Genomic DNA, 11,208 nt, shown 5'->3' on the forward strand with positions numbered 1-11,208 from the left:
AAATTTGACTACGGCCGTCGATAAACCAATAAGATCTTCTTAGGGCATATAAGGTAGCTTGAGTTCCGGAGTGGAGATTCAGGAGGTGTTCATGCTCGATTATGAGCGCTGTAACTGAGGATTTGGGTAGAATGATTGGATGTTTCTGATTGAAAGACATTGGTGAGTGGCTGAGTCGGCCTCCGACTCGCAACATCCCGTCCTTGTCCAGAAATGGATTGAGTCGTTGCAGCTTCCCCTTCACTGCAGAATTTCGATCTGTTCGGGGGGTACGGATTTCATCTGAAAAATAACAGAGTTGTAATAATCTGACCAGTTTGTTATGCGCATTGGTTAAATCATGCGTGGTTAGAGGTCTCTCTCGATACTGTTTTTGTCTCCATCGAAGGCAACAAGCGGTAATTCTTATTAGCTTGGGCCAAGAAGAAAATCTCTCTAGTAGACTGTGGTCAGCCGGAGTCACGGACAGACAGGTGGCCTTCCTCTGCTCCGGTATTTCGATTAATGGTACTGGGTTCCACGTCGGCCAGTATCCTTCAGGTTGTTGTAGCCATTCCGGTCCATGTTGCCAAATGGTTGGTCGCAGGAAGTGTTATGGGACATCTCTTCCCAGAAAGTGTCGTTGAATGCCTCGATTCTAGAGGTGTCGTGAAGCACCTCGGCCCAGGAAGTGTCGTGGAACCCCTCTGCCCATGAAGTGTCATGGAACACATCGGCCCAGGAAGTGTCATGGAACACCTCTGCCCATGAAGTATCATAGAACACTACACGAAATGTAGTGGACCAGCTCTGTCCAAGAGGCATCGTTGAACGGAACTCCGGTGTTGCTTGGTGCTGATTCGTCCAACACGACGCGGAGTTTTGTAGTTGATTGGGAGGCTGGGCTCCCCCCGATGACCCGCCCGAATCGCGTTTTCTTAGTGATGATTCTTGGTGGAGAATGAGCGTTGGACGTCGTGACTGTAACTTGCCTTGGTATTGGAGAGTATGTCGGCGTTGTTAGAGCCAAGGGTGATTTCAGTGAGATGTTTGCGGTCCGAGACTTGACCGATGCAGCAGTCTGTGGACTCAGTGGACAAATGTTGAGAGCTGATGGGGTGTTCTGACAACTATCGATCTCATTTGAGGAATTCATCACGGTGGTGATAACGTGAAGATTATTCCGCTTCGGGTAACTAGCAGGTGTGGCCCCTTTCGGTAATGACGAAGGTGGCGTCTTCTCATTATGTCCAGGAAAATGTCTCTCCGATATAATATTCCTGCTCTCAGGTGATACAGGCGGCGTGGTATAAGACAGATTGAACGTTGAAATGCTGATTGAGGAGGAAATGCTCCTAGATAATCCGATCATCGTGGATTTCGAAACCTCTACTGTAGGTTTTGATTCGAAATCGACTCTGTTGTTCTGGACGGGATCCAGTTTCTTCCGGTCCAGAAGATCGTGAGAGGTTGTCCTCAAGTCGCTTGTAGGCAATAAGCTGAGGATGTGAGAGGTTGTCTGATTTACGGCGTTTGGTGCTGTTGAACCAGATTGTTCAGATAATGATGACGCTATCGTGATTGTCGCCAGGTCGCGCCTTGGTGACGAGCTGCGGATGTGAAAAGTTGTCTGATTTACGGCGATTGGTGGCGCTGAATCAGATTGTTCAGATACTGACGATGCGAATGTAACGTCAATTCACATCAGAAACCAGGCCACACACCGCGGACAGGATGGCACCCAGATGTCTGCATATCCTTGGCGCGTACCCTCAATAGTCTTAAGGACTCACCAGGGATCTTGGAATTTTCATAGTTAAGGTCCTTCAGACCAAGCGAGTATCTCTTGTCTTAGATTTCCTTTTACGTTTATTGTTTACCACGTGTTAACATGGAAAGTTGGTTTTCCCCACATCCGGTATGTTCCGTTAGCAACATTCTCGCAAGGGCAGCTAAAACCCTTCTTGGTCCACCAACCGTCTTATTATCCAATCGGAGACGGTGTCTACTGCCCTCACTTCCTTAATCAAAATTGTCATCAACAAATCCGATAGTCCCTTAGACACACCCACCCCTAGCCTTCCCCAGACACAGTATCGTCAGTAAGACGCACTTATTCTGTATCCTTAGAATAGTCAACATATCTTTATCGGCATCTACCCTTATAACAGTCACGAACTTAACGTATCAGTGTAACTAAGTTTTCAATAACGTGGTTGGAGTGAATTGCGAATATGTTAATTCAGCGTGTATTCTGTTGTGATTGCTGAATTCACAATAAAGTTTAATTAAAACAAAATTAATAGTTGAGTTACGACTCAGCTATTTCATTTCATCAACCAACCCTTAAGTTTACGTGACAATCTCGTGCACTTAGACGCACCCCATCATAGTTTTCCTCTGCAAAGTCATTCTCTCGTGAGGTCGCATTAACGAGTTACGTAATGTTTTTACGCCCAGTGGATATTCTATGTTTTAACAAAGAGTTTAACAAGGACGTTAGGAACAACTTCGACTTTGGAACAATGCGCATTTTGTTTTTTTTTTTTTTATTTAGTTGTTTACATTCACAATTTGTCCGATTTGGACATTTGGTAGAATTTATTGGCTGTTTGATTATCATGTGGGTGACTACCCCCAGCCGGGTACCATCTTCGTGTTTGTTAGGTTATATCCTTTGTAAGATCTGCTGGGTGTTTCCTTTTTAGTCTTCTTTCTATGCTTGTTGTGTTAATCGTTTCCGCTGCCAGCCGGTTCGGATACGTTGCTATTCTTTCTCTGTACCTTCTTGCACATCTGCTAATCTCCTCCTTGACCGTTGGTATTTCCAGGTCTTTCCGAATGTCCTCGTTTCTAACGTACCATTGGGCGTTTACTATTGTTCTAAGAATTTTAGCTTGCATTGTCTCTATTTTGCTTATATGGCTCATTGCTGCTGTTCCCCATAGTGGTATTCCGTACGTCCAGATTGGTTTTATGATCGTTTTGTATATTTTTAATTTATTTTCTATACTAGGTTTGAATTTTCGACTTGTTAGCCAATGCATTTGTCTCCTTGCTGTCTGTATTTTGTCTGTTATTGATTTGATATGCTGTTTCCATGTGAGTTGTGTATCTATGTGGAGTCCTAGGTATTTGACTTGCCTTGTTTGTATTATGTGCGTGCCGTTCAGAAAGATGTTTGGTGGTATCTGTTTTCGCAGTGTGAATGTAATATGGTTGCATTTATTGGGGTTTGCTTTAATTTGTTTAACTTGTAGCCACTTTTCTATTTTTGTGATATGTTCTTGTAGTAATGCTGTTACAGGGTTAGTGTGCCTGACTAGTACCGCTGGATATACTTGTCACCTAAGTGTTGAAAGTACTCTTCCCACATTTGTGATGTAATTTTGTGTCGGGGTGGTACATATACTGCTGACAACTATAAATGGTTGCTGCTAGTTTGTACAGTAACGGTGGTTGCTTGTATATATTCCTTACTAACTTGGCTGTGTAAGTGGTGTTCTGGTGCAGTAATTTTTTGTATATCCATAATGTTGACACCGCATACATTGAGGTATGTCTTTTTTGTGTCTGGGTGGTTCGACTGTGATTATTGTGTTCAGAACATTTTTAATTTCGAAAATTTCCTTGTTGTTATTTTTAAGTTCGAATTATATTAGAAATGGCGGTAATGGTTGTTTAATATCATATCTGTTATTTATCATATTATGTTATTTATCGCCCATACCTGATGTCCGATTTTGGCTAGTTCTTCGCATATGTTACTTGTATTTGTCTTTGGGTGTAGTCCTCTGATTACTGCTTTGTAACTTTTATCAGTTTTAAGCTGGTAAGTATGATACCTGGCGTTTTTCTCTTTTAACACTTTTACCACTTTTCTATAAGTTTCCGGGGTGTTAGTTTGGACTTTTACCTGGTCCAGTTTTAGTTGCTTAATGCTGTAATTTTCTTTACCTGCCGTGATGTTTAGCAGTTCAATTAGGGGGCCTATAATTTGGGCATCTAGATTGTGGTGGTGTAGATTGGTGGTGGTTTGGCGATGTGTGTTTTTGGTTTTTCCGCTGGGTCTGATTCAATCTCTTGTGGCAGTGCGCTGAAGGAATTTTGGAAAGGAATTTCTTGAAGTCATTGTTGCCTTTGTATTTGCATTTCCTAGCATTTGTATTTGATGTCATTTTTCGTTTTTTACTGGGAGTTACAACCTTCCAGCTTTCATTCTGGTGTGATAGATCGTTGTTGCTGTTGTTCTTCTCGTCATTCTTTTGTGTACTTCCCGTTTCTGTTTCCTTTATAACTGAGCAGTCATGATCTTCGTTGATTGTTTTGGGTTTGTTGTATCTACAGCTCTGTTTATAAAATATGTTTCGCCTTTGTGTAGTATTTTTATTGGTGGTACTTGTTGCTTATTTTCCATTATTTAGAGATTGGCTCGGTCTTGAGTCACTTTGTTTTCCCCACTTGTCGCACTTACGGAGGCACTGATTCATACGTCCGCATAGCTCGACTGTTCGAGCAGAACTGCATTTTGTTATCCCGTTGACCGCGGATTCGTTATTGAACCTAGGATCATTATCATTAGGTTCTCGAGTCAAATTCTGTAATAATCATATCTGCTCTATTACATAACAATAATGTCTAATTCAGATGAAGATTCGTTTCACGCTCCTAACCCTAATCATAATGTGAACCCGACATCCAAAATGGGATAAGTGCCGGTTATAACAGTGCAAGAGCTTACGATTATCGTGCGCGAGTTAATTCAGTCATCAGTGCAAAAATCGAGTGCGGAACCTAAAGATTTTTCGCTACCGCGTTTTAATCCTGAAACCGCGGGCTCCGACCCCACTGCATGGTGCGCAGCTGTCAATCTTATTACGGAGGAAAATCCTTTACAAAGCAGCGCCCGAAAGAAAACTATAATTTCTATAACGAGTGTCGAGTCGACTTCTACGTAGTCGAAGCGTTAACTGGTAGATCAAATCATCTGGGTGAGTCGTTTCCATTTTACTCCAATTCTGTTCCCAGTGTTCACTAATTGAAGAATCCGTAGCCTCGAGATTTTCTGGCAAAAGAACGACTGACATAGTAGTAATGTGAGGAGTAGGAAATACCTGCATTAAAAGTACATCTCAAATCTTGTCCATTGTATGTATTAAAGGTTTTACATTGGAAATAATTTTTCATGTCCTTGCTGATAGTTATTTAAAATATGATATCGTGATTGATCGTGAAATTTTAAGTCAAGGTTTTGACGTAATATTACACAAAATAGCCTCGCTATGTCTAAAACAAAAATAATTAATGTTTGCAATAAAACCGCTGAAAAACGAGATCGATATTAATGAAGTTGACACTGATGTACATGGTAATGATAAAAGTCGAATAATTTCTCTTCTCGAAAAATTCAAAGATTCATTCGCTACGGGTTTTCTACGTACTCGCGTAAATACAGGCCAGTTAGAAATACGATTAATTGATCTTAACATCACCGTACAAAGAAGTCCTTATAAACTTAGCGAGGAAGGGCGAAGAATAGTACGTGAGAAAATAAGCGATTTAAGTAAAGCAAAAATCATAAGGCCTAGTAATTCACCATTCGCGAGCCCTATGTTACTCGCGAAGAAGAAAGACGGCGCAGACAGATTGCGTGTAGATTCTCGAGAGCTAAATAAGAATACGGTCGCGGATCGGTACCCTCTACCTGTTATTGCGGATAAAATGGCGAGATTGCAAAAGGCGAGATACTTTGTTAGTCTGGACATGGCCAGCGGGTTTCGCCAAACCCCATTCATCTTAATTGTAGGGAGTATACAGCATTCGTTACCCTCGACGGACAATACGAGTACACAGCGATGCCGTTTGGTTGAAAAATGCACCATCCGTTTTACAGAGGGCTATTCTCAACGCCTTAGGCAACCTCGCTTACTCGTACGTCGTTGTCTATTTCGATGATATTCTAATTATTGCCGACTCGATAGATCAAGCTCTAGAAAGATTGTACACTGTATTAAATACTCTCATAAACGCCGGATTTTCTTTCAATTTTTCTAAATGCTTTTTTCTAAAGATATCGGTACTTTATCTTGGATATGTAACTCAAAACGGAGAAGTTCGCTCCACCCGGGGCAAATACAGGTCTTGATTTCGTTACTTGCACCAACAACCGTCACACAGCTTAGACGGTTCATAGGTTTAGCTTCTTACTTCCGAAAATTCATTCCTAAATTTTCACAAGTAATGAAACCTCTGTATGCACTTACTTCCGGTAACAAAAACATAACTTGAACAGATAAACATGAAAAGATAAGGCAAAAGGTAATTTCCGTCCTGACTGATGCGCCAGCGTTAATTTTTTGACCCTAATTATCCGATAGAATTACATACTAATACTAGTTCGGTTGGATATGGGGCTATTTTAATGCATAAGGTTGACAGTAAAAACAGAGTGATAGAATACTATACCAAGAAAAGTAGTTCCGCGGAATCCAGGTATCATTCGTATACCAGGAAGCGCCGCCGAACCAGCAGCAGCGGCGGATGGCCGGGAGGAGGCCATGGAGGTGACGGCATAGTTCAAGCGCCTGCTGCAATGCAACCTCGGTAGGTCGAGAAGAGCGCAAGATCTGCTCGTCCAGACCATCCGGGAGAACGAGGTGGCCCTAGCGGCGGTGGCCGAACCGCATCGTATACCCGACTCGCCCAACTGGATCGGGGACCTGGACGGATCCGCGGAGATAACGTGGACGTCGGCCTCGTGCGTCTTGCTGGACCGTGGCAGCGGCTTCGTCGCGGTCGAGTGGCTAGGAGCGGCGGTGGTGGCGGTGTACGTCTCTCCGAACATCGACCTGGCCGCGTACGGGGACTTCCTGGACCGAGTCGGCGAGTGCATCCGAGGATGCCTCCCCCGCCAGGTGCTCGTCCTGGGGGACTTCAACGCCCACTCGACGCAATGGGGAAATCCAAGGACCAACTCCCGAGGAAGGATGCTCACCGACTGGGCAGCGGGTCTGGGGCTCCTGCTGGCGAACAGGGGCTCGGCGAGCACCTGCGTGGCGTGGAGAGGATCCTCGGTGGTGGACATCACGTGGGCTACCCCGGAGCTGCTCGGGCGAATCCGCGACTGGAGAGTGGCCGAGGGGGTGGAAACGCTGTCCGACCACCTCTACATTCTGATGGAGGTGACTCTGGGGACCGAGGACGACGCTGGGAGAAGACGACGACGACCGGGAGAGAACCGTCGCCGCCCGCCGCCGCCGCGATGGCGCCTGAAGGAGATGGACAAGGAGATGCTGCGGGCGGCCACGATCGTGTCCGCCTGGAGCTGGGACGCCCGACGGACGACCGAGCAGGGAGGCATCGACGAGGAGGCGGAGGAGCTCCGAAGATACATGACCGCGGCGTGCGACGCCTCGATGCCGCGCTCCGTTTCGGGGGGTGGACGAGACCAGGGAACGTACTGGTGGACCCCGGAGATCGCCGAGATGCGAGAGAACTGCGTTCGGGCCCGCAGAAGATTCCTAAGGGCCCGTCGTCGCAGACTGACGCGCGACGAGGAGGAGATCTCCCGCCGCTACGAGAAGTACAGGGAGGCGAGACGGACTCTTCAGCGGGAGATCAAGACCGCGAAATCTCGGTGCTGGATGGAGCTGATCGAGGAGGTCGAATCCGACCCGTGGGGACGGCCGTACAAAGTGGTCACCAAGAAGCTGCGACCTTCGGCGCCCCCGCTGACCTCGGACATGAACCCGACGCTGTTGGACAACGTCATCGGGACGCTGTTCCCGCCGGAAGACACGGACGCGAGCCGACCGACGCCATCCTCCCCCTCCGTCGACGACGACGAGGAGGCGGCGACGACGACCGCGACGGGATGGAGCGAGGAGCTGCGAGTCAGCGACGAGGAACTCTTCGAAGCAGCCAGGAGGACGGCGTCCCGCGACGTGGCGCCAGGCCCCGACGGAATACCGGGCCGAGCGTGGGCGGAGTCGATCGTCACCATGGCTCCCCGCCTGCGACACCTGTTCGACAGATGCCTGGAGGAGGGCGCCTACCCCCGGACATGGCGGACGGCCAGGCTGGTGCTGCTACGGAAAGAGGGCCGCCCGCCGGACTCGCCGTCCGCGTACAGGCCGATATGCCTGCTGGACGAGGTGGGCAAGATGCTGGAGAGGATCATCGCCGCCCGGCTGGAGGCCCACATGACCGAGAGGACGCCCGGATGGCACGACAGCCAGTACGGATTCCGCCGCGGCCGCTCGACCGTGGACGCGGTGAAGAGGCTGAGGACCATGGCCGAGGACAGGGTCTCCCGAGAAGGGGTGGCGGTGGCGGTGTCGCTCGACGTCACCAACGCCTTCAACTCCATCCCCTGGGCCAGGATCGTGGAGGCCCTGCGACACTTCGACGTCCCGGCGTACCTGGTGGGGATCGTTCGAGCGTACCTTTCCGACAGATACATCGTTTACGCCGGAAGGGACGGGGAAGAAAGAAGACGGATCGAGCGCGGCGTTCCGCAGGGGTCGGTGTTGGGACCGATACTCTGGATCACGGCCTACGACTCGGTCCTCCGATGCCCGATGCCCCCGGGGGCTGGAATGGTGTGCTACGCCGACGACACCCTGGTCCTGGCCGGGGGACGATGGTGGCACGACACGGCGAATCGCACGGAGGACGCCGTGGCGTGCGCGATGGGCGCCATTCGGAGGCTCGGCCTGACGGTGTCGCCGGCCAAGTCCGAGGCGCTGTGGTTCTTCGACCAGCGACGAAGAGGAACACCTCCCCTAGGATCGACGGTGAACATCGGCGGAGAAGAGGTCCCGGTGAGACGCCAGATGAGGTACCTGGGTCTCACGATCGACAGCGGATGGACCTTCGGACCGCACTTCGAGCAACTGGTCCCGAAGGCGACGGCCGCGGCCAACGCCCTGTGCGGCCTCCTACCGAACATCGGCGGAGCAGGATCGAGAGTCCGCCGACTCTACGAGGGAGTAGGCCGGTCCCGAGTTCTCTACGGGGCACCCGTCTGGGCCAGAAGCCTGGCGACCAGTCGCCGCAGCCTGACCTTGCTGCGGAGGCTGCAGAGGACGACCGCTATCCGCATAGCGAGAGGCTACAGGACGACATCGTACGCGTCGGCGACCGTGCTAGCGGCGTCCCCGCCGTTCGAGCTGCAAGCCCTGGCGCTCGAACGCGTATACGAACACCAGAAGAGGAACCCGACGCCATCGACCTCTGGCCAGCCGGCCTCGAACATCCGGGAGGAGGCGAAGAAGGAGACCTGGGAACGATGGCGCTCGCAGCTGATCCAGGAGGACGCCGTGCGGCCGCACCGGGCCGTTCGCGCCGTGCTTCCCAACTGGGAGACGTGGAGGGATCGAGGCGGAGCACCGCTGACCTTCAGGATGACGCAGGTGCTCACCGGCCACGGAGTATTCGGCGAGTACCTGCTAAGGATTCGGCGAGAGACGACGTCCGTCTGCCACCATTGCGAGGAAGAGGAGGACACGGCGCAACACACGCTGGAGTTCTGCCCGTCGTGGGCGGAACCACGACGCGTCCTACGGCTCGAAATCGGCGAGAGCTTAGCCCCAGAAGCGGTCGTCGCGGCCATGCTAAGAGGGCGCCAGGAGTACGCCGCTGTCCGCACCTACTGCGAGCAGGTCATGCTGGCGAAGGAGCGGGCGGAAAGAATCAGGGAACGAGCTCGCGACCCGTCCAGGACATCGCAGCGCCCTAGGAATACCACGCGCCACAGGGGCGCGACGCCACCACCGGTGCCGCCGCGCCCGGCGTAGGAGCGCGTGGAAACCAGGAAGAGGCTTCAGGGGACGGGGTTCCCAGGACGAAGCAGCAGGAGCGAGGCGCTAGGGGGCGTGGTCCCCCCTAGCGGTCCAAGAAGAACAGGACGCCTCCCTTCGACGAAAGGAGAGATAGACGCCCGGGGGTAACCGGTAGTAATTCGGGAGAGATCCCGGGTGCATCTCGACTCAGGCGTCAGGACAGGCCACCGTGGAGTTTTAGTCGGTAAGAGTCCGACACTACCCGCTAGCGGGTGTCCATGAGGATTTCTCCACGTTAAAAAAAAAAAAAAAAAAGTATCATTCGTATGAACTAGAAACGTTGGCAGTTGTAAACGCCGTTAAACCTTTTCACCACTATTTACATGGACGAGAATTTCTCGTTGTTACTGATTGTAATTCCTTGAATAATAAAGCGTAGTAGTAACCGTGTGTATAGTAAAGTGTGTCAGAAACCGTCCGAATGTTTACTGTCGCGTGCCGCTACAATTATTTCTTTTAAGAGGAAATATAGAATTATTCCATACCTCTGTTAGGTAAAAACGTTCATCCCGTTACAGCGACTACGTTCGGCGACTGGTTGTCGCCTCGAGCCCAAGCTCACTATCATAAATCTCGAACAAATACTATCGGATTGAATGACGACAATTGCTTAATTACGGCTATGGTAGAATCTAGATTACAGTGTTAAGGGATTTTCCCAAAGTTCCAAAGGGAAGGCTCCGGTGTCCTTTCATCTCCCACATATATTATACACACGTATGTACTTAACAGATTACCAGTAACTCCTAATTATATTTTCTAACAAATTTTTACGCGATATGTAAGACATATTCTGCTATTCTGAAATTCAAAGTTCAATTAGAAACAGAATGTGAAAGATCAAGTGTATAATATTCAATGTTTCACAATTTATAATTCCTAATCTACCCAAATTTGTAAGATGCAAATAAAAAATATTTAAGTTCCGTCCTGGTCGTACATATCAGAGTTAATTATTTGAAACAGATGACTTCACCGATTTCAATGATCTCGAAATATCAAGATGTTATCAAGACCATCATTCTGAATAACTTTTTCCTATAGATGTTACCGGCGCTAAGTTATCGAGATATATGCAAAAAATACTTTTAATATAATACGTATATATCTAATGATATGTAGCTTTTTGTTAGGTTTGGGTTAGACTTAAATTACGTTGGAATTAATTTTAAGTTACATTTTCTTAAAGTACTAGTACATTTTGTTATTAATGCTATATAACTGGAAATATTTTTGCATTATGTTGAAATAGTTATTCGGTTATCGAAATTATGTCATCAGTGAATTTAAATAAACGAATTCAAATAAAGAGACTTGTAAATTAGAAAATTTAACACACAGCAGGCGTTGCTTTCTCGTAAAAGCCTAGCTAACCCAATACCAATCG

The sequence above is a fragment of the Bombus vancouverensis genome, chromosome 1 (assembly GCF_051014615.1).
Source record: "Bombus vancouverensis nearcticus chromosome 1, iyBomVanc1_principal, whole genome shotgun sequence".
Taxonomy (NCBI): domain Eukaryota; kingdom Metazoa; phylum Arthropoda; class Insecta; order Hymenoptera; family Apidae; genus Bombus; species Bombus vancouverensis.